The following is a 24,420-nucleotide window of genomic DNA, read 5'->3' as shown; positions in this document are numbered from 1 at the left end:
AGTGTGGTTGTTAAGTATTTCATCCTCTCTGAACACACATTGCTATTCCCATCCCACCTCCCACACACAGGGCAGCAACACCACGGGTTCCACCAGTTCTCTCCAATGTGTGTAACAGTGTCACAAGAATTCTACAGCCAGATGCTCCAAGAGGATGGCCCAAGGCGATGGCCCCTCCCTCAATGTTGACCTAAGAAGAAAAAGATTTTTCTTAGATCCCTTGATCTCCAGATAGAGGTTAAAATCCCAAATATCTTTGTCCACTTAAGTGTCAAAACTTTCAAGCTCAATTTTCATCATGACTGCTTAGAAATAAAATCATAACCTTTGATATGCAAAAAAAAAAAAAAAAAAAAAATCACTCATGCCATTTTTCCACAAAGGTCAAAAAATGGTTCTTGGTTCAATATAGAATAATGCATTAATAATCTTTATTTTGGAAATTAGGTTAGCTATCACTAATTAGAATAATGGTTATTGACTGGTGATCTTCACAAAATAAGTGCTCAATAAATGTTTTTTTGGTTTTGTTTTTTGCTTTTGAATGGAACTTCATTAAAGATTCTAACTCTGGGGAGCACATTGTGAGATCAAAATGTTGCCAAGTAGACTGTACCTGTGACTCAGTCAAGCCTAACCCAAACTGACAGAGAAACTGATGGAATGTTAATTGATAGCAGCTGGATGACTGGCATGAGTGCAGCCACAGGAAAGGGCCAAGGATCTCTCAGCGAGTATAAAACTTACATTATCAAAGACCCCAGAGGCTTTTTAATGAGAATGACCTCTGGTTAAAATTAGAGTGAAGGGGAAATAAAGATAGTAATTTGGGGACTTTGGGTCCTAGCATATTTTCCACTTAATAGCCACTGATTTAGAAAACGAAATTCATGGAATTCATATAATAGTACTGAATTGGCTTTAATGATCTCAAAACCCTATTAGGTGGGCCCAAGACTTGCTGGTTAGCAACCCTGGAAAAATATACTAAGTGGAGAAAACAGGAATAAGTCCTAACATTTAAAATACCATTATCAGTGTCTTGGCTGACAGAAAGCAGGTTGTGGTGATGGGATTTGCCTCTTGGAGTAGTAAGAGGGATAGCCTGTTCACTGACATTGAAAGAGTCTCTGGATGGGTTTGAGGGGGATAAGATCAGTTTTTATGGATCACTAGCTGGCTGTTCATCAGTCAAGACCTCCCATTATGTGAAAAACTCTAACTTAATGCTGGCATAAAATGACAAGGCTACACGCTACTACAGGTTCTGGGATGCGTTTTGATGGGGTCCCCTTTTGGGGCTTGAGATTTCCTCTAGAGACATTATTGATCACCTTGTTCACTAAAGGAAGCTTCTGGCCTGTAAATGTAAAGTTGGCTGGTGCAACTTGATTGAAATATACTTATTAGACTTTGGAGGTGTTCAAACTATATGATAATATTTAACGATATGCTGATGAGCTCTTGTATCTATTTACCTTCCCTAATACACACATTTATTTTCTGTAGCAATCTAAAGCAAATTCCTGACATTATTACATTTGATCTGAAAATAATTTGGAATCCCGGCTACTCTTGAAAAGGGTCAAGGTTGTATCCAGTTGGTCTCATAGAGGATAGTACAATAATATTTTTTTCCTCATCTGTTAATGCTAACATATGCATAGTGAGAGTGGCTTCTATGGGTTAGGGGCATTTTAAGTGTTTTTTTTTTTTTTAACTCAGTTAAACCCATTTTAAACCCTGGAAAATTTGGAAGGAGTCAGTTTCCTTGGGGTCCCACAGTCTATTAGAACAACTCCACCCACATATCCAGCACTAAACATGCTGTGCAAGAGGTGCTGGCAACTGTGACCCTTTGAACCTGTTTGGCTGGGGTTTCTCCATTTCCCTTTCTCACTTAGCCTCAGAAGGATGGAAATGACTTTACTACTTGCCTGTGTGTTACCCATATGTGCTAAGTCTGTTTCTCTGGGTAAAAGATCATTCATTCAGGAGACAAAGAACTGTTTTTATTCTTGGAATCTGAAAGGTATTTCTTCATCAGACTAATACTCAAAGTCATCTTTACATTTTTTAGCATTAAGCAGTGTTTATTTCAGTTATGGATTCTACTTTTTTATGAAGAAATGGAAGAAGGCAGATAGATCAGACAGACTTAATGTTGGACTTGACCACCTTGCTTTTCCTCAGAAGGTACAGGGAAGTGAGTGAATCCACAGTGTGCATTACTATCTCCATCTGCTGTAGATTATTACCTGCTAGAGTACTCTTTTGATTGGAATATTTTAGGTAGTCTTTTTCAATCTTATAACAAGGAAGGTTGACCACTTGTATTATGACCTCAAAAATTAATCTTGAGCTGGACATAGCTGCACACCTATAATCCTAATGACTCGGGAGGCTAAGGTAGGAGGATTGCAAGTTCAAGACTAGCCTCAGCAATTTAGTGAGGCCCTAAGTAACTTAGTGAAACCCTGTCTCAAAATTTAAAAAAAAAAAATGAAAAAAGGGTTGGGGATGTTGTTCAGTGGTTAAGCATCCCTGGGGTTTTGGATGTTTTGAAGGAAACAGATGAAGAAACCATATAATCAATATATTACTTCACAGTTTATAAATTATGGTCTCTGAGGACTCAGACATATAAAAGAGATCCTCAGCAGGGAGGGAGGTGCAAGAAAGACAGCACTGTGCTGCCATCCTAGATCTAGGCCAGAGATAATATAGGGGACTCTGCGTTCTGATAGGGAGCTGCAGGAAAGGGGTGTTAGTAGAAATAAAGAAGGAGGCCAGATCAGATTACCTTATGGTGAAACCTTGGAGTTTGATGATGCAAGGGCTGGAAAGTTGTGTCTAATGTTAACTGGGAAGAGCACAGTGTGTGGGAATTACCAGAGAGGTTCATTTTAGGAAACACTGACCTTGTTGGTGACTTTCAAGTCTGGCTCTGTGTCACCTAGAAAGTTTGGGGGAAAAAAAATCAGATTTTCAGTCAAATGCCAGACCTATTGTATCAAACTCTCTTGGGATGAAAAACAAGAATCTATATTTTTTGGAAAGGTCTCTCAGTGGTTCTGACGTTCAGCCAGTTAATATAGTTGTGATATTAATGGTTGCATAATATTCCATTATGCATGTGTTTCATTGCTGTTATAAGTAATTTTATAACAAGCATTCCTGACCCATAGACACTTGTTCAACTATTTACTTAGAATAAATTCCTAGAAATAAAATTTCTGAGTCAAAGGATATGCATATTTTTATGCATTTTGAAGCTTATTGTCTGTTGATACTCTAAACCTAAATCACTTAACAATTTGTCCAATATTGATAGTATCTATTACTTCATGTCCTTCCCAATTCTGGACATTACATATATTTGTCAATCGAATGAATAAAGCCTATCTCATTGTAGTTTTAATTTGCCTTTTTATATATTTATATTTATATTTGGTTACATATACATAGATTGAACTCTATAAAAATTCCTTCTTCTTGTAGGTGTATGTGAATCAACAGTCACCCATAGGACATTAAAAGTTGGGACTGGAGGGCCTCAGGAATAATGAAGAGAAAGAAACATCTTCAATTCCTTTTGTCCTATAACTCTAGAGAAGATGGAATTTAAAGTAATGGTACCCGTGTTGCACAGTATTCCCAAATCACTCTAGGTAGTGGGGGAAAGTACTTCTGGAAAATCACTGAAGACTAAAGCCTATTATCCTGGAGTGGATTGGACCTGGAAGAGATGATCTTGTATATAATAAGTGAGATTTTCTGTGAACACATGGACATCACATAGTAGGCTTTTTGGAAATGGGAGAGGCCAGCTAGGAGAAAATGCAAGTGGGGGTTTGGAGTGGGGTTGACAAGAAACTACACAACGGGATTCTGTGCTTTTAGGGAGTACCAAAGAACAGACTGGATTTCTTACAGTTACTTCAGATGGAGTTTGCATTATTTTACTTGTACTTTTTTAAATATCTCAGGTATTATCCCTGTGTCATATGTTTTGCAAATATTTTCTTCCATTTGTTGTGTATTTTTTGAATGTGGTGGACTTTGTTTTTCACATGTAGATATGCTCTTTCCTTTTGTGGTCTCTACCTTTTAGGTCTTTCCTTGAAACTTTTTTGCTCTAAGACATGTACATATGTGTATACTTTCAGTACCCTTAAGGTTTCTTTTTTTTTTAGTATTTATTTTTTAGTTCTTAGTATGTTGTCAGTATATTTCCAAATAGGCAGAGTCACAATGCTATATATTGAATAACGAATTTTTTCCTTCTTCAAAGGTATGAAGTCTCACTTGCTTCCCAGAATAATTTATAAAATATCAGCATTTCTGAACCTTTTATTTTGTTCCATTAATTTCATAGTACTTGTACCAATATCACATAGATGATAATGTAGATAATTTAGAGTAAACTTTCATATCTGATAGAGGTATTCTTTTTGTTCATAATTTTCCTAGCTATCATTGCACACTCATTTCAGATAATATTTTTAATATATTTTTATTTGTTCTTTTTAGATATACATGATAAAATAGTATATTTTGACATATTGTACATACATGGAATATAACTTATTGTAATTAGGATCCCATTCTTGTGGTTGTACATGATGTGGAGTTTCACTGGTGGAATATTCACATATGAACATAGGAAACCAGATAACTTTTTTCCAGGGCATGTACCTGTGATTGAACTCGGGGGCACTTGACCACTGAGCCACATCCCGAGCCCTATTTTGTATTTTATTTAGAGACAGGGTCTCACTGAGTTGCTAAGTGCCTCACTTTTGCTGAGGCTGTCTTTGAACTCACAATCCTCCTGACTTAGCCTCCAGATTCACTGGGAAAACAGTCATGTGGCACTGTGCCCCACCAGATAACATTTTTAATTGTTTATTTAAATTAAAAAATAACATGGAATTCTATGGGATTTATGATTCATTAGGTAAAACTGACATTTTTGTATTGTTCAATTTTTCAATTTAAGATGTACTGTATTTGTTATTTTAATTTTTACGTTTATCAGAAAATTTTTTTATTGTATTGCTTTGTTTTCTTTATATAGGTCCTGCATATTCCTTAAGTTTATTCCTAGATTTTTGTTGTTGTTGTTGTACAAAAATGAAGAATTTAAAACAATTAAAATGTTGGACATTATAATTTCTGATGAACTGAAATCTGTATATAAGAAACCTATGAATTTTTGTGATTCAATTAACATAACACTAGTTGTTTATTAGGTATAGTAGTATGTTAGTCAACTGTCTGTTGCTATAACAAATACCTGAGTAATCAACTTACAGAGAGAAAGGGTTTACTTTTCCTCAGTTTTAGACATTTAAGTTTGTCATTATTTTGACCCTGTCACTTTGGGCCTATAGATCATACAACATGGAGGATGTCTACAGTGGAGAAAAACCATTCACCTCATGACTGGGAAGTGAAAGAGGAAAGAAGAGACAGGGGCCCCACTTTCTCTTCAAGAGCATACCCCACTCCAGTGACCTAAAGACCCCCCTTCATGCCCCACCTCTTAAAGGTTCCACTGTACACTAGGGAATCAAACCTTTAACATGAACCTTTGGGGAACATTCAAAATCCAGACAATAGCAAATACTATTCTGATTGTTTTTCTGGGTCTTCCAGGAATGTGTTTATCAGCAGTAAATGATAATAATTTTTGCCTTTTTCTTTCCAAAATACATATCCTGCCCTGGTTTTGTTCACATCTTTGATTATATTGTGTAGCACTACTAGAATAATATCAAATCCTAATGGTAACATGATTCATTCTTGCCTTACAACTAATTTAGAAGAAAAAGCCTTTGTAACAGTGTTTTTTTCAAAGTATTATTTAAAAAAACAGTAGTCCAAATATGTTTTGGAAACATATTAGCATATTATAGGCTCCAAAATATCTGTTTAAAAAAATTGTTTAGATGTGATTAGTCTGTGCTTAACATCTCCTAAATACATTTAATAATAAACATGAACAGAGAACTCATACATTTTTTAAAATACAGAATTATAATCTTACTCAACCAGTGCTGTACATGTTTAAACATGCAATTGAATTTGGTTTAAAACTACTCTGAAGACCAACTTATATAAATTACTTTGATTCTTATTAGTAATTGAATGCTAAATTTTAGCAAGTGTGTTTTAGTATTTAATTAAGATAATTGAAAATATTTTTCTTTGCTCAATGTGCTGGATTTTATTAATAGTTTTTATTTTAAGCTATTTTTTAATTCCTAAAATAAACCATTCAATGACCATGAAGTTTCCTCCCTTTAAAATTCCTTTATATATTATTTGCTAGTATTTTATTTAAGATTTTTCAGGTCTACAGTTCTGAATGGTACTAATTTCCAGTTTCCTCTAAATTGTTAATAATATCAGCCTATTGTATATTTATATAATGAATTAAGGTCTTTATACTTTATCTAAGCCATGGGCCAGAATACTAGTATAAAAATTCTGTTTCTCAAGTGTTTGAAAGAACTATCCAGTGAAGGCAATATTTTGATGAATATTTTGGAGGGAGTTTAACAACTTTTTTGTGTCTTTCATGGTATATCTATACTTCCTCTTAGGCAGCTTTTGTGTTTATTTGATTACATCAATGGGCCCGATTAATAACCCTCTTGTATCCATGCCCTTCACAGTGTGTCTTTGCAGCTCTTCCCATCAAGATATCGATATTCTTTTTCCACATTTTGACTGTGGGCTGAACTTGTAACTCACTCTGACCAATAGAATCTGATAGAAGTGACGCTATGCCATTTTGAAACTTGGGCCTTATATGGCATTTTGTTGCTCTTGGAAATCTGCCATCTCGATGTGAATCAGCTCAAGCTCTCCTACTGGAAAATGAGAAACCACATGAAAGAAAACATAGTGGCCCATCCAAGATCATCCTAGACTAGCCTGGAGTCAGTCATTCCCTAACCATGTGCAAGATCCCAGGCAAGACCAACTGAAGTGCCTAACCAAATGTAGACTAGTGAGTGAGCCCTGAAGACCAGAAAAATTGTTCAACTGGGTTAAAACTTTGTGAACAAAAATGCATCTTATTGTCTTAAGTTGCTGTTTAAGACAGTTATGCAGCAGTAGTTAACTAAAGCAGTTATATTTCCTTAGAAAAATGTCTTTTACAGGGAAAATTAAAAGTTTGATCTAATTGTTTTATATGACATTTTCTTATGAATTTTCTGTTTCTTGTTATTTCTAGTAAATTTTCCTTCCTTAATCCTAATGTGTTTACTTGTTGCCTTTTGTGTGTATGTATGCATATAGTTCATTTAGTTTTAACACACTTTTGACTATTTTACTGGTCATTTTGAAAAAAAACCATTCTTAAATAGACTTACCTCTAGTTAAGTAGAAAGTTCTATTATGTAATGCTCTTACTTCTTATTTTATTATTCTTTTAAAAATTTAAGAATATATATTTTTTATTTTTCTCTTGAGATTTATTTTATTGCTTTTATCTAGATCTTTGGATTAACTATTTACTTTGTTTTTTCTATTTGCCAAAAAAAGGGCTATTTGTTAATTAAAATTATTAACTTTCCTTAGTTCAGTTTTGGTAGAATTTTCATGTTTAAAGGCATAATATTATTATTGTTGTTATATCTTGCTTTATCTAAATTGGTAATTTAACCATTTTATTTCTGAACCATGAAATTATGCAGAAAATGATTTTTAAGTATTTTTTATTTTTTCTACCTAACCTTCAGTTACAAATTCCAATTTAGAGAATATGGTCTTCAGAATCTTGAGAACTTAATGAGATTATTTTGTTGACCTGGAATAGTATTACTTTCAGAAATAGACCCATTGATTTCCAACCAAAAGCAGTTAAGTCTTCTGAATCAGTAAAATGTGACTCTTTGTAGGATGGTGTGGAGGAATACTTTGAATGGTTAAAATAATATTATAAAGGTGAATTATAAAATAAAAAAGAGGTAATGGGAATGAATACGAAAAGTGTTGGTGTAATTGCCAGAATAAGCAGAAAGAGGAAAGAAATCCTGGGCAGTATCAGTCTTGGTTGATAATGTTATCTTTAATAATGCCTCCCTAATGTTTTAGTTGAGATAAAGAAGAAAGTGAGAATCCTCCCCACCCCCCCCCCCACACGGATCTTTACATGGAGAGCGAGGACTCACAAAGTTTGTGTTAATCAAATGTTGTCCCATCCTACCCCAAGCCCAACCCTGTTCACCCTGGTCCATGGGGCTCACTTGGAGAAATACAGCAATTTTCCTTGGAGATAAAGATAGATATAAAAGTCATGGAATGAGCCAAGTGTGGATCCTGTCATCTAGGCTGCTCTGGAGAGAAAGCTATAAGGTTCCTCTATTGGAGAATAACTAGGAAGTGATGTTTCCTAAAGAGAATAACTAGGTACTCATGATGTAGAATGCCTAAATACAAGTAACCAATCACCCATGCTTTCTAATTATATTACCAACAATAACCAAGAAATCAGTACCTGGATCCAAACTACTGCATTGTATTCAAGTCATATTCTTAATATGTAGTGATATGATCCTGATTGATATTTTTTTGGTGTTATTCACATCTGTCAGAAAAAGACTGGATGTGACTTTCCATCAGAAAATCAAAAACAATTTTATCTACTTTTATTATCAAAAACAACAAAATTACCTTTTGAAAACTTTTAATTTCCAGTACCAAAAATCAATTAATTAATTATTATAAAAACTCTGACATATATGTCTTATCCAATTTTGCAAGGTTTTAAAATTAAAGGTTGGAAAAGAGAAGGGAATTAGTAATGGTTTGTTAATCAGCTGGGCAAACCATGCTTGTCAAATTGATGACTTGAAGAAGGAAAAATACTTTGGGAGAAATAAGTATATTGTGTAACAGAAAATCCTCACCAGATTCTGAAACAGACATAAAATTAAATGATTCAGATTTCTGTTTTGGAAGCAATGCTTCTTTGCACACTGAGGGATCCAGCAGAGGAGCTAGTGGATATCTCTTCGTAGGGTATGTTGGGAATCGCCCTGGCTCCAAAGACTAACTTCCCCATCCCCCAAGAAGAGCCGTCCAGTGGTGAGCCCTGCTGGCTCACATGATCCTGCTGTCCAAAGGTTAGCTCTGCTGGCTCACATGATCCTGCCGTCCAATGGTGAGCCCTGCTGGCTCACCTGATCCTTACCCACCAATCAGACTAGCCCTGCTGGGCTCACCTGATCCTTACCCACCAATCAGACCAGCCCTGCTGGCTCACCTGATCCTTACCCACCAATCAGACTAGCCCTGCTGGCTCACCTGATCCTTACCCACCAATCAGACTAGCCTTGCTGGCTCACCTGATCCTTACCCACCAATCAAAAAGCACCCCATGCCAACTGTCAGACCACCCCCAGCTCTATAAATATGCAGAGCTTTTCCTCAATAAACGGGCATTTTCTCTGACAGCAAGCCGTGATTGTTCTTTCAGGGTACAGTTTGAGGTTAACAGGAATGCATTCCCCACTATGTGGTAGGATGCCAAGATCCCTGCCAATGTCAGTTTTTTTATGATTTTGGGGGTATTTTTCTCCCTTGTTATATGTCTATGAACATGAAAAATGAAAATATAAAAGCCAACCTATTTCAGTACAATCCTGTATCTGAGGTAGAAAATGCAAAGCCTAAAGGGCTGAATCTAAGCCCTTTGCTTATGGGTATGGATCATATACAAATTCCACAAATGTATTTTAGTTGCAGGTTCAATTTCAATAGCATTTTTAGTTCAGGTAATTATAACCTAATGACAGTGAGCGTAAGTGAGTAAACAGTAACTTGTGATCTTCTGTTGCTAAATCTGTCAGTGTTTGAGTGCCAGAAACAAAAATCACCCTGTAAAGACCCTGTTCCTCATAGGCCCTCAAGATCACTTCCAGTGTTTATGTGTATTCTTCCTGCATTTTTCTGTAGTCTTTGCTTTCAATCACTCTTACCTCACCCTGGGGTTCCTGAACTATGTAAGCACAGGGCTTCCTCTGTGTCCTTCTTCATGGGCTATAGCCACTGACAGACAGATGGTGTGAGGTTTGGAAGCCTATCTGTCTTGCCTCAATTTAGGTCAACCTTTGAGGTGTAATTTGCCCTCCAGAGCACTTCTGTGGGATCTGGCAGTTTCCCTTTCCCAGCCCCACTTCCCACATACCCTCAGTGGTTTCTCCTGGAAGCATTTTTTTTCTCTCTTTTTTTAATGGTTCTTTTTAGTTATACGTAACATTAGGATTCATTTTGACTTAATTATAAAAGCAAGGAATGTGATTTGCTCTAATTCGATCCCAAGTACTTCCCTTTTCCTTCCTCCTCCCTCTTTTCTCCCCTATTTCCTTTCCTGTACTCTATTGATCTTTCTGCTATTTACACAGGTTTTTTTTTTTATTAGTGTCTTGTGGATGTACATAGTGGTGAGATTCACTGTGGTATATTTATATTCGTACATAGGAAAGTTAGATGGGATTCATTCCACTGTCTTTCCTTATCCTGCCCTTCCTCACCCTCCATCCCCTTCCTTTACTCCATGGATCTTTCTTCTATTTTAATGGACCCCCCTTCTTTTCTTTTTTCTTTTTTCTCTCCTTATTCTGTATTAGCTCTGGAAGTATTTCCTTAATAAATCACTTGCACATAAATCCTCATCTCATAGTCTGCTTCTGAGAAAACTGATCTAAGACACAGCATACGGAGTTTAAGAAGAAAGGGATTTAAGGGCTGGGGATGTAGCTCAATGGTAGAGCATTTGCCTTGCATGTGTGAGACCTTGATTTTGATACTCAGCATAAAAAGGGGGGCATTGGTGGAGAGGATTTAATACAGGGACTAGGTGAATAGGTGCTTACAAAACCACTGAAAGGAAATAGGAATCAGAGACCACTATTAAATTTAAGAATATAATGTCATAGTCAGGATGTTGCTGCTACCATGGACACACCTACCAGTAGCCAAATCTGGTGACTAGATAGTGGAACCCTGTACCTGGCCACTATTGTGTAGATGCCATGCCTTTTAAGATCATGATTTCTCCATAACCACATAGAACTCATAGTAAGGCAATGTCTCATTCAGTTCCATCCTCCTCATCTTGCAACTGCAGCTAACTGGCAGAACCTATTTGAAATGCAGAACATAGGTGCCAGGAAGTCTGGGAAATGTAGTTTTTACTTTTCAGTCCTTAGAATGTAGGAGGACTCCCTAGAAGGAAGCAGAAATAGCTGGTTAGCAATTGATCATAATCATAACAGTAGGGGTGAGAGAAAATGAAATAATGTGCATTCACTGTGGGGACATTTTGCATTATATTTTATTGCCTGGAACTTGTGTCTCTTTCCCTCAATCCCTGCTCTACTACCCTAGAGCTAGCTGATCAATACTCATCTTCAATGTTCACCTTAAATCAATGTTTTTCAAGCTGACTCAAGTTTGTCATTAATCAAAAGGCCATAAAATCAATATAGTAGGTATACACACCAGCAAGATGGAAAAAAAACCTCACAGAATATAAATCATATTTCTTATGTGGGTCATGGTCAAAAGACTTGAAAACATTTCCTTAAACGTAACTCTCTCAATTCTCTAGTATTTTATGATTAGGTATAGTACTTCTCCTGTATTTTGTAGGGAACTTAAATTCTTATACATTCTCTCTCTCTCTCTCTCTCTCTCTCTCTCTCTCTCTTACACACACACACACACACACACACACACACACACACACACACATCTATGCTCCTCATTAGACCTCATTAGACTCCAGCTCCAAGAGGTCAGGTACCATGCTTGTTTTCTGTTACCTTGCTGTGAGGTTTGCCACATAGTAAGGCAGGGAAAAGGAAAGAATTGTTCCAAACTTTTTTGGGAGTCACTTAATCTTAGCCAGTCTTAAAATTAATAAATAGTGGGACACAATGATCCACCTCTGTAATCCCAGCCACTCAGGAGGCTGAGGCAGATGGATCACAGTCAAGGCCAGCCTCAGCAATTTAACAAAGCCCTAAGTAATTCAGCAAGACCCTGTCTCAAAATAAAAAATAAAAATAAAGAACTGGGGATGTAGCTCAGTGGGAAAGCACTCCTGGGTTCAATCCTCAGTACCAATAAAATAAAAGATTAATGAACAGATTTGAGGCTTGGAACAAGTGTATAAATTAGAAATAACATTAGTAGCAGGAGCAAGGAAGCAAAGTAGAAGGTATCCCAGCACAGATAAACGGGTCATAAACAGCAAGAGTATCAGAGACCCACAGAAGAAACTCTAATCAGACTGGTATAGAGAGCACTGTCCTAGCCTCACTGCATAGGCTTGTCACCTGCTCCTTGGTGCACAGGGACAGGAAGCACATAAGAAACAAACTTCAAGTGTGTTCATGTAGTTCATTCAATAGAGATATCAGTTGAGTGTGGATTCTGTTTTTCTCAACAACTTTTAATGTGTGCCTAAGGCTTGGGTTCATGGACCGGTTAATGGTATTACATGTAGATTTCTGTACATCCCTACGAAAGAGTGAGGAATCTCATCAGTAATGCCAGTAAATAGCTTCTTATCCCTTAGAGAATTCTCTTGAGGAAGATATGTGTACCACCAGCTGTTAGTGAAGTGTATTGAAAATCAGAAGTAATGTGACCAATACATTAAAAATAATAAAACCAGCATGTATTAAAAGTTTTTTTGAGCTGGGGATGTGGCTCAAGCGGTAGCGCGCTCGCCTGGCATGCGTGCGGCCCAGGTTCGATCCTCAGCACCACATACCAACAAAGATGTTGTGTCCGCCAAGAACTAAAAAATAAATATTAAAATTTCTCTCTCTCTCTCTCTCTCTCTCTCTCTCTCTCTCTCTCTCTCCTCTCTCACTCTCTCTTTAAAAAAAAAGTTTTTTTTTCTGTGCCACGGGCTGTGCTAAGAACATTATAATTATCTACCTCTGGAAGGTTTTAGCTGCATTTTACAGATAAGCAAACTCAGACCCAGAGTGGGGACGTGCCCCAGTGGTAGAGGTGGAGCACAGCATGAGGACTCACCCAGGCCTGCCTCCCTCCCAGGTCTGTTCTCTCAGCCACTCTGGCAAAGCAAGTGGTGACTAATTGTCTAATCCTTTTTCTAGCCCTTAATTATTACTTTCTACTTCTTTGTGGCCAGCAATTTATTTTAATTTTCCTGTGGTTGATGGTCCATGACATAAAATTCCACATTCATATACTATAATTGCAAAATGCTTATGTGAATGGCCAAGAAAAACTTCCCCTTCAGACGGCAATCACTTGCATTTATTATTGGAATGTATAAGCATTCCTAGTTATTCTGCTTGTTCATTTATTTAAGAAATCTTTTAATATTTATTATGTATCTGGTAGAGTTCTAGACACTAGGGATATTGACAAAGTCCTTCCTTTCAGAGTTTCCATTCTTGATGGAGGGGATAAATGATTAACTCTAAATTTGACATATATCATGTGAAAGTGTTCATAAGTACAATGAAAAAAGCATTGGGAGGCAGTGACAGCAATTTCTGTGTGCCTGTGTAATATATCTTGGTACGGTAGTCAGGCTTTTATGATAAGATGACATTTGAGTAAGAAACTAAAAAAAAAAAAAAATGAGGGAGAATAGTCCTGTGACTATGTAAGGTAGTGCTTTCCAGATGGAGGGACAAGCAGGTGTCCAGGTCCTGGGTGGAGGTGTACTTGGCTTCTTTGAGAAACATCAAGGAGGTGGGTGTGACTGCAATCAAGTGAGCTGGGAGGGGAGGGGAGTGGTACAGACGAGATAAAGGCAAGATGACATAGGGTCTTGTAAGCCCTGGTAAAGACTTAAGTTTTATTCAGAGTAAGACAAAAGTATTTATCAAAGTAACATGATCTGAATTAATTTCAGGAGAATGGCTTCAGCTGCTAGAAGATGACTAGGGTGTAGGCAAGCAAAGACAGAAGCTGGGAGCCAGACTAGAGAGGAAGCTACGGCACTACCCCAGGTCTGAGAGGACTGGATTATCTGATCATCACACATCAACTATGTCAACTGCTGAGCAATTGAGGCGGATGGGTTGGTTAATTGAGGGCTGACCACTGGATTCAATAATGTTGAGATTATTTGGAACTTTGATAAGGGATGTTTATGGGAATAGTGGCTTTGAAGGAGTGAGAAGAGAGAGTGGCAATGGCAGGTAGAAATAGCTCTGAGAGTTTTGCAGAGTTTTTTTGAAGAAAGTTATTAATAAAGAAATTTTTTATTTATATGTTTTAAGTATATTTTTATTTTAATTGACATATAACAGTTATGTATAGTTAAATAGTCTAATTTCCAGGTGTTCTTATCGAATATTAAGCTTTGCTAAAAGGCATATACTATGCAGTTCCAAGACATAGCTATTGATGTAAGCATTTACTGGATGAATAGATAGACTAGAATCTGATATAACATTAGACTCTGGGATATATAAGATATATAAGTTATATGTAATTATGGGGTACAGTGTGACATTTTGATACATGAATACATTGTAGGGTGATCAGGTAAGAAATTTTCCACATGATTTTTAAGGCTGGAAGAAATGACAGCATGCTGGTTTATTAGTTGGATTTATCTAATAGGGAGAAGAAAATTAGATTTGAGTATGGACTCTCCCCCTTTGTAATTGGGTTGTTGTAAGGATCCACTATCCTACTGTTGTTTGTTAATGGTTCAGTTTGTTTCGGACTTCTCTGTTATTTAATCCCCTGTGGCACGGAACCAAGTACATGTTTTCAACATTCAACTATTTTCTCAACACCCTAGGAAATGTGAACTGTGTGTGTCACTGCCACTGAAACATTATGCATTTGCCATGGAATCTGCTTCATACTGACATCTAATTTTTGTTTTTCAGAGTGTTAACATTCTACCTAATTTCTTGCTCAGTGTAAGAGTCCTCTTCTTCTAATGTTGGATTTCCTAAACTTAATCTCTCCCTTACCCAAGCATACTTCTAGATTTAAATATGACACTTTGCACAACTGACTTGAATGGAGCCCACAGAACATTAGCCTGGAGGCAAACCCTGGATCAATTTTGGAAAAGGTTTTTGCTACTAGAGAGAGCCTGTGCTGACTGTTCAGCCTCATTTCTTTGCCCCATAGAACCCTCAAAAAAGATGACTTACTCAGAATTTTCCTATAAGTTAATGTAGGTAGCAATGAGTGTAAACCCCTGGGGGAAGTAATCATCTGATTTATATCCTGGAATTCCATGACACCATCAACTCATAACAAGCTAATTTTGGCTCTCTGCTCCTGTACTAGAATAGTCTAATTTCCAGGTGCACTTATTGAATATTTAGCTTTGCTAAAAGGCATATATTATACAGTTCCAAGACATAGCTATTGATGTAAGCATTCACTGGATGAATAGATAGACTAGAATCTGATATAACATTAGACTCTGGGATTTATAAGAAGTACTTAAAATAGCTATTACTCTTTCAAAGTGCATGGCCCCCTACAAGATCTCCCTGCTTTTCCTCATTCAGTGTATCCCTCACATGATGTCTCGTCACCTCATCTTCTTCTATTGACTTTCCATTTTGGTCTTTATTAAAATTTTTGTTGCTATTTTTGGTGCTGGGGATTGAATCCAGGGGTGCTTTAATGCTGAGCCACATCCCCAGCCCTTTTTATGCTTTGAGACAGGGTCTCCCTAAATTGCTGAGGGCCTTGCTAGGTTGCTGGGGCTACCCTTGAACTTGTGATCCTCCTGCCTCAGCCTGCCTAGTCACTTGCAATTATAAGCATACACCATCAAGCTGGGTTTTATTGTAAAATTAACACATGATAATTGGGTAGAAATCTATATGTGTGTGATTCATTCTCTTATCTGCCTGTTACTGAACAAGGTCAATTCTGAATGTTCTATTTGAACTTAACATTTAACTTGATCACAACAAACATGTTTTCTAGTAGTGAAAGATGGTTGTCTAGGATTACAGCCAACCTGGATGACAAAAGCCATTTTTACCATATAGCTTTGCATAGAGATTCTAAGCATGTCAGGCAAAAATTTGGATTTGTCTTTATTTTTCATACATAACAAATGCCAATCAGTTCATTTGCCCTCAAAGGCCCCACAAATGTTTTTCATTGTAAATTACTGTTATCAATCATTACAGCTTCAAATTTCCTAGAAAACATTCAATGTTTCCCATATTTTCATATATTTAAGTCCTTTTATACAGACTACCATTTCCTAAATTGATGTTCCATGAAAGCTAATCATTTGCCACAAAGATTTCTTGCTGAAATACTTTTGAGATACTGCTTTGAAATAAATTTTAAATATATTAACATATATGGTAAATTTTTGAGGAAGGATACATCATTAAATATTTGGACAGCTTTCAGTGAAACCATTCCTAGCAGTCTCAGAATGATGAATTTGGCAACAGGCAGTTTCACTATTTTTGAAATGCAATTTTATTTATTTACTCTTTGACACAATTCTGGAGGGTTTAGATGTCACATTTTCTTGTTTGTTGATATAACAGAATTTTATTGGTTCAGACTATGAAAGAGATCACTTGCTTCTTTCCATCACAATATATGCAGTGTTAAAGTCCTCTTTGTAGATGGAACTTAGAAATGTGTGTCTCCTGGGTATTGCCTAAACATCCACCTTGAATCTTATCTGCCTTGAATCTTATCTCTATGTTTATTTGCTAGCTTGTAAAACACCTTGCTTTTTAATCTCAGAGTTACATTCCAGGATTGGTGAGGGGCTTTCTTGGACTCTAAGTGCTCCTGCTTGGCCATGGTAGTTTTTTCTGGAGGCTTCTGTAAGTGCCATCATAGCCCTCTTGTCCTTTCACCTTGTGGACCACAGAGATGTTCTCCTAATCACCTGTCAGGCCAGATGATGATATAACTGTACTTCTTATAAATCCCAGAGTCTAATGTTATATCACTGTCCCTCATAAGTAGTTCAATCTGGGACAAATTACATAGCCTTCCCAGAGTTGAAGAGGGAGGGAGCTCTCAGGGGCACACAGAGTATTCCATGAACTTCTCCATAAAACCCACAGAAGTCAGGGGCCCTGTAGACTAAATTCTTGGAAGAGACTTTGGCCTTATACATATCGCCATCAGCATCAGCTTCCTCTTCCACTCCCAGTCTTCTGAATCCTCAGGGAACAAGTTGGTCAAGGCAGCATTTTAATTCAATGGATAGGTTGAATTTGACTTGAGGAACAAGAGCTTATTCCCTTTCCTAGTCTTTAAAATCTTGACATAGTTTTCAAAATTCTCCTTATAAATGTCCTATGCTTTATCTTTTATGATCATTTCTTTTTCATCTGTGTGGTATTTCCTACTTTTGAATGCCTATATCTGTTATTAATTTTCAGTAGATGTTTTTAAGGGAAACCATGATGCTATATTAAAACTCAGGAAGTCTGAACACACATAGAAAATTACCCTAGTAACCTGATTTGTGTTGTGTTTGTTTTTGTGCATGAGGCAATCACTAATCATGTAGGGACTGAGCTTGAAGATAAGATTATAAACCTTGAGAAACAACCAATATTCTGGCTTATTAGAAGAGTCAAAGAAATTCTTAAGGCAGTTCAAATGCTTAAAGTAAGAAGCTGGAGGTGGGGCAGATTCTTGATAAAGAAGCTAGAAGTTGGAAATATGTCAAGAATTATTGAAGAAAAGAGATAGCATTCTCAAGATGTTCAAAAGACCAGAGAGACTAGATCTGTAGAGAAAACTGTCAGAAGCAAAGAGCAGCATCCACTTCCTGCTCCAAAGTTAAGGAGTCTTCCCAAGTGTTTGGAAGTCTATGCAATCTCAGTCTGAGGAATGGACACATTGATGTCAATGGGTGGAGACTCCTCACTGAGAGGAATGGAGGCAGCCCAGAGAGCCCACTCATTGCGAACAGAGAAGAATGCATTTTTCCTGGATTATGTTTCCAAAACAAGATGGCCAATGCGAACCCAAATTGCATCTACCCATCATGTCTGTAGGTTCATGAGGAATGAATTATGTTGCCTCAGGAGACACTGGGCTGTTTATTTAGTGGTTGCAGTCCTGATAAGGAAGCTAAAGGGCACATAGCAGAAATTATTGAGCTTTGGAGTCAGAAATAACTGAGTCCCAATCCCAAAACTGTCACTCATAAGTAGTTTAATCTGGGATAAATTACGTAGCCTTCCTAAATCTTAGTGTTCTCATTTCTTAAGCGGGGATGATGTCTGTTTCTCCAAGATATACGAAGTTATCTAGAATAGAATTTTACAAGTAGAAGCCACCTATGTAAATGCTTTTTAAAAAATGTTTTAGATATCCTCATTCAGTTTAGATTAAAATTAAACTAAGAAACCCAGAAATGATTCTGGGTTTACTATTATTTTATTATTGCTTTAGAAAATCAAGCTGTAAATTAGCCTCTGTTTAGATGTATATAAAAAAGAAAATATATCTCAATTTTAATAAAATTAATTTTAAATCCTTGTCTTGTCATTGATTTTTTTTTATACATCTGCTTGCAAAAATATCAAAAGCTTTCCTTTAACACCTCTAAGTATTGAATTCTAAGTTGAATTGTAATTGTGAATTCTTGTTATAGGAAACAGCATGTATATTGGAAAACTGTTAGAATGATAACCGAGTCATAAGATGCTGATTTCACTGTGAATCTAATAAAAATTAACCCACTCAATATGCTTTGATGTTTTACTGTATGAATTTACCATCTTAAAAAAATTAAAATACTCTCACATCTGTTGTTCTCCAGACAAAACTGGCTAGGAATCCAGCCGTCGAATAAGCCATACTGAGAAGTCAACAAACCCAACAATAGAAGACAGAATCCAGAAACAGTGGAGAAGATGGTCATGTAGGTGTTCATAATGTGGGACACTTTCCTATGGTTTTCTGGCATTTGTGTTAATGCTTATCCCTTTCTCTATAATAAAGAGAAAGTTGAATGGGCTGGTAATACTAGTTTAAGCACCAAGAGGGAAGACTTACTGCTGACGTAGTGAATCCTTGCCACATTCCTTATAAATTTGCCTTCCTAGGTTTCCTCCTGATCCTTCCCAGTTTCCTCATTTTTCCCAAATAACATGTGATTCATGTTCATAACCTACCCTCTGGAGAGTTTAAGGAGCATTTTATAATAACTAGCCTACATTGGTCACCTCTGTGAAGTCAGTTGGGGGCTTTGAACTATTGGGTCATTTGTTTTTGTGTTGGGCCACCTAAGAGGGTGTTGGCTCTACTGATATGTGGGGTTTCCCTCCCTGCTGTGGTGTCTGGCTCTTACCTTCTTGTGGAACCTCAAAACATATCCCCTTAAAATTTGTGTTGACCACCCAACTGCCAGCTAGAACTAAGACTTCAATATCCTGGGTGGTAAGATTTAACAAGGAGATTTTATTAATTCCTAGATACTAAAATTTAAAAATAAGTCCTTAGATGCATTTTAAAATGTGTCATATATTATTTTAGGCATGTGAGCTATTAAATAATGGCAATAATGATGTGTTTAAATCCATTAAATCATGTGGCTGGCTGAAAGTGTTCCATAAAATAGAGTGGGAGTAATAACTATAGGTCAAACCGAACTCTGAAAGATGACCACACAGGGACCAGGCAGGCTCAAGGACACAAACATTCCCCAAGGCAGAAGTCATTTTAATGGAATTTCCTCAGACTCATAGAGAACATATGTAGTTTATAAAACAAAGATAGTATGAAGGTCCAGTTACTCAGTAATTGATGCAGAGTTCAATAGGATGGCATGTGGGGAAAATCCTTCCAGAAGTCTGCCAGTATTCTACAAGTTCTGCATGTAGAGGAATCTGGCACACACTGGGGAATTGACAGTTGATTTGTTGTAAGGATTTGCTGTTCTATATACAACATCTTATTCAGTTCTCCCATGAACCCTAGGCAGAGTGAATAGTTATCTCACCTTGCAGCTGAAAACTTGGGTGGTATTTCCCAAATTTTAATTCATACATGAAGCAACTGAAGCTTCAATTAAAATCAGATTCTGCTACAAAATGTCTAGAGTGGAGCATGAAAGTGTGCATTTCTAACATGTTTCCAGATGGTACCAATGCTGTTATGTACTATATAAGATCTTAGAGAACTTAAATGATTTCAATTTGCCTGGCCAAGAAAAACTGGGGAGTTTCAAGACATAGTGGACAAATAAATGGGCATCCTATGTTTACTGAATAAGTTAGTCTTCTGATGTTATCAGCTAATAGCTCAATTTTTTTTTAGTGCAGTCCTCCATAATAGAATTTTACCACTATTAAGTGTATCTTACTAATGCATCCAGCTGCTTCTTCTAGGAGCCTATAGGTTCTTTGAGGGAAAGCAATAGTGGTAGTGACAGAAAGAGAGCAAGATAGTAACAGTAATGGCAAAGATGATCTTGAGAATAATAACTAAAATTTATTGAGCTCTTATCTGGTGTTAGGCTTTTATATTTATAATGACTTTGTGATACAAGTACTACTAACATTTCTAATTTGCAAAACAGTATCTAAGATAGGTGGCTTAGAGCTGTCTCATTTAAGACAGGGGCCATATCTTACTATTCTTTGTGTTTTGACTGCTAGCATAGAACTGGACAGGGGTGGCTTTTGTTTTTGTGAAATGGATACTTTGGCCTGAGAAGTATCTAACATCTATCCCAACAACGGCTTGGGCTACCCTGATGGAGTGAGCACCCTAACTTCTAGGTTTCTTGAACTTAGTGGGTAGTTGACCTACTCAGGGTTTTTCAAACTGTGTCTTCCAGAATTACTTCAAATGAGGTAAAGAATAGACTGAGAGGGCAGGCTCTGGACTCTCCTCTGCTTTTAAAAGAGTAGCATTGTTTTATCTGTCTTACATATCAGGGTTCTGTGTAGGTTGTGTTTGGATAGTTTTCTGATGCTATAAGCATGCATGTTCAAAGCCTTCAGACTAGGCGATTTCTAAGATTTCATCTAAAATTAAAGACTGCATGACATGGCCAAGGTCAGTGAGAGGCAGAGCTTGAACCTGAGCTGGGTGAACTGCTCTTTCTTCTGACCCACAATATCCTGAAGCTCAGACCTAATTCTCTCTTCTTTACATAATGTACTGATCAAGTCATTGCTCTGAGACTCAGCTGTTAAAGGGAAAGAACTGAGTCCCCCATGCTGTAGGAGAGACTTTTGAGTTGGATGGTTTGGGCACAAGGTGTGGCTCTCTACTAATTAGCTGTGGAAACTCGAACAATAGTTTATTTATTTATTTTGGGGGTACTGGGAGTTGAACCTCAGGGACACTGAACCACTGAGCCACATCCCCAGCCCTATTTTGTATTTTATTTGGAGACAGAGTCTCACTGAGTTGCTTAGTGCCTCACTGTTGCTGAGTCTGGCTTTGAGCTCACAATCCTCCTGTCTCAGTCTCCTGAGACACTGGGATTACAGGTGTGTACCACCATGCTTGGCATGGAACAATAATTTATTTATCCATCAAATATTTATTCTGTCTAACTATGAACTCAGGCACTGTTCCTCGCACTGAGAATGTTAAGTGAACAAGGCTGTCACATTCAAATGGGTGACTCAGAGAATGCAAAGAAGATAAATAAAGAAAGGGAATTTCTACTTTTTATAAACACCACATAATAAAACCAAGAAGTGTGATAGTGATTGGTGGTGTTGTGGGCCACTTTAGATAGGGCAGTCATCTCCTATCGAGATTTTGGCTAAGACCAGAGGGAAGTAAGTCCCCCATGCTATAGGAGAGACTTTTGAGATTGAGGTAGCAGCATATACAAAGGCTGGACATGAGAATAAATTTAATATTTTAAAGAACAGAATGTTCCAAGGTAGTTGAAAGTAATAACTTGAAAGACCATTATACCAAATAAGAGTGAGGATGTAGGTGAGGCCAGATTGTTATGGTCAAGACACAGGTACTGGCTTTAAAGTAGCATTGATTGATAGGAGAGTAAGATGACACAACAGAAGTGAGAATGTATCTGGGGCTGGAGCAGAGATGTATGAATAGCTCTTTAGTTTTCCACCTTCCTACAGTAGAAAATCAAGAAGAAGGAGAAGGAGAAGAAGAAACAAAATAGAGGTCTCCATCATCTCTTCCCATTTCTTTTGATGTTAGCTAACTTATACCCAGAAGAAGCATAAATGCTCAGAACCTCTCAGACCCCTTCTTCAGATATCCTGCCCTGGAACACATGGGTGCTCAACAGGTAAGTAAAGAGAAAGCCCCACTTATAGCCCCAAGGAGTCTCCCTACTGCTTGGTTCTTCCAACTTGTCCAAGCAGCCAGAAAAATCTCATAAATGAAGATTGGCTTTTAGGTGTCTTTGCAGTTTCCTCCTTTTGCCTTTAGTGAGAAGTACATTCTACTAGGAGACATAGACTCCTTTGGGGATGGACTACTAGTTAGTTGGGTAAACTTGGGAAGTTCTGGACTTTTAGAACACAAAATATCTCAGGGAAATTCTTCATTTTATAGTTAAGGAAATGAGGTTTGACCTCTTGGTCAAGGTCATATAGTGTGTGGAAAGTCTGATCAGAAACCTCAGGTCTGGTGATTTCAAATACAGTGTTCTTTCTAATGCAAAATGTTCTCCCCACTTCTCTGGTTCTCAAATACCTCATTGGTACATGAAGGGATTGAATTGTCTCAGAGGTCTAATCAGTGCCCAGATGTGCTTTGGCCAAAATGGTGTTATAAAATCATTTAAGGTGAGTCCTCCAGGTGGGGCATCAATCTCCTGCTTGATATAGACCCTGTAACTCTTATTTCATCCATCTGTGAATTTTATTTGCTCATCCCTTGTTTGCATGAGTTTAGGGCCCTAGAACAGAAGATCTCTAAGATCCTTTCTAACCCTCAAAGTGTCTGTCTGATTCTCTAACTTCCCTCTTAAGATTTTTAGACAGCAGACAGGATTCCTGATGGAAAAAAGAGAATCCTCTGGATTGACTTTGTCCCCTTCTGGCAGAACACCACCCATCAAACCAGAGGGGAGTAAGAAATCACAAAAGTTGAGTCATCTCAACCCAGAGAGGCCAAAGTCTGACTAAAGACAGACTCAGCTTATTAAATATAACTTGTAGTAAACCACCCGGCAAGATCAAGACGGTGAATCCCTCGAGGATTAGGAATAAAGGGGCCCTTTTAGCTCAACTCAACCCTTTGGGGGAGACACCTACATCACACATGCCAAAAGTATGTGAGGCTGGAACACCATGTTTTGGGGAGATGGCAGCATCAGTGGGATCCCATCTGAAGCTCAGTGCTGGGAGGAGCAGTGTTGGCTGCAGTTACTAGGTTGGCCTCCAATGAAACAATGACTATGCATGCTTCAGGGAATTTTGCTAAGTATGAGATCACCCCGGCTTGCTGGGCTCTCTTCACATAGTGTGTTATCTACAACCGGGGAGTTAGAAGAGACAATGACTTCTAATGCCCCAGGAGACTTTACCCTTCCCCACAGAGTGAAGCTCCTTCTCCAGCGCTGCTACACACCTGCCTGTAGAACACTGGCTTCAGATCCAGCAGGGATTTTTACCTCATGCATCTCTACAGTGGAAATGGGAATTGCTGCATGTTTTTCTCTGTCAAAAAAAAAAAAAAAGACTTGTGGCTTGAGTAAAAAAATATAAATTCCATTATGCCTGTTTATATTATCTACTTATTCACTCATTTACTCATTAATTCAACAAATAAATGGAGTGTCTACTCTGTAGCAGACATTATTCTAGGGTTTGGGATACACAAATAACAAACTGAGAAAAAATGATTGCCCTCATGGATCTTACATTCTATCTACATAAGAGGTGGTTATTCTGTCTGGATCCTAAGAGGCTGTAAAGTTTTACTATGAACTCCTTCTGCCATTTTTTCATTAGCATCTTAAGGGATGATAAGGGTCTAACATACTTTGCCTTAACTCACTTTTCTCTTCATGTCATAGTTTGACTCTCCTCGCCAAAGCTTCCTATTGAAATTTGATTATCATTGTGACAATAAATTGGGCCTTTAAGGGGTGAGTATGTCATGACAGCCCTGCCATGATTGGGTTAATGCTGTCGTCAAAGGAGTGGGTTATTTATAAAGGAGGTAGTGTGACCCCATTTTCCTCTCACATGTACTCTTACCATGTGATGTTTTCCTCCATGTTGTGATGTGACAAGATGGCCCTCAGCAAAGGAGAGCCCTCACCAGATGTGACCTTTCCATCTCCAGAACTGTGAACCTTCTCTTCATTATCAATTACCCAGTCCCGGGTATTCTGTTACAGCAGCTTCGAGACGAAGATATCTCACACCCACACCATGACCATGAGGAATGAAATGTGGTTTTCTAGGTTCCATG

Source organism: Urocitellus parryii, chromosome 6 (assembly GCF_045843805.1).
Source record: "Urocitellus parryii isolate mUroPar1 chromosome 6, mUroPar1.hap1, whole genome shotgun sequence".
Taxonomy (NCBI): domain Eukaryota; kingdom Metazoa; phylum Chordata; class Mammalia; order Rodentia; family Sciuridae; genus Urocitellus; species Urocitellus parryii.
This window is presented reverse-complemented; position numbering follows the sequence as displayed.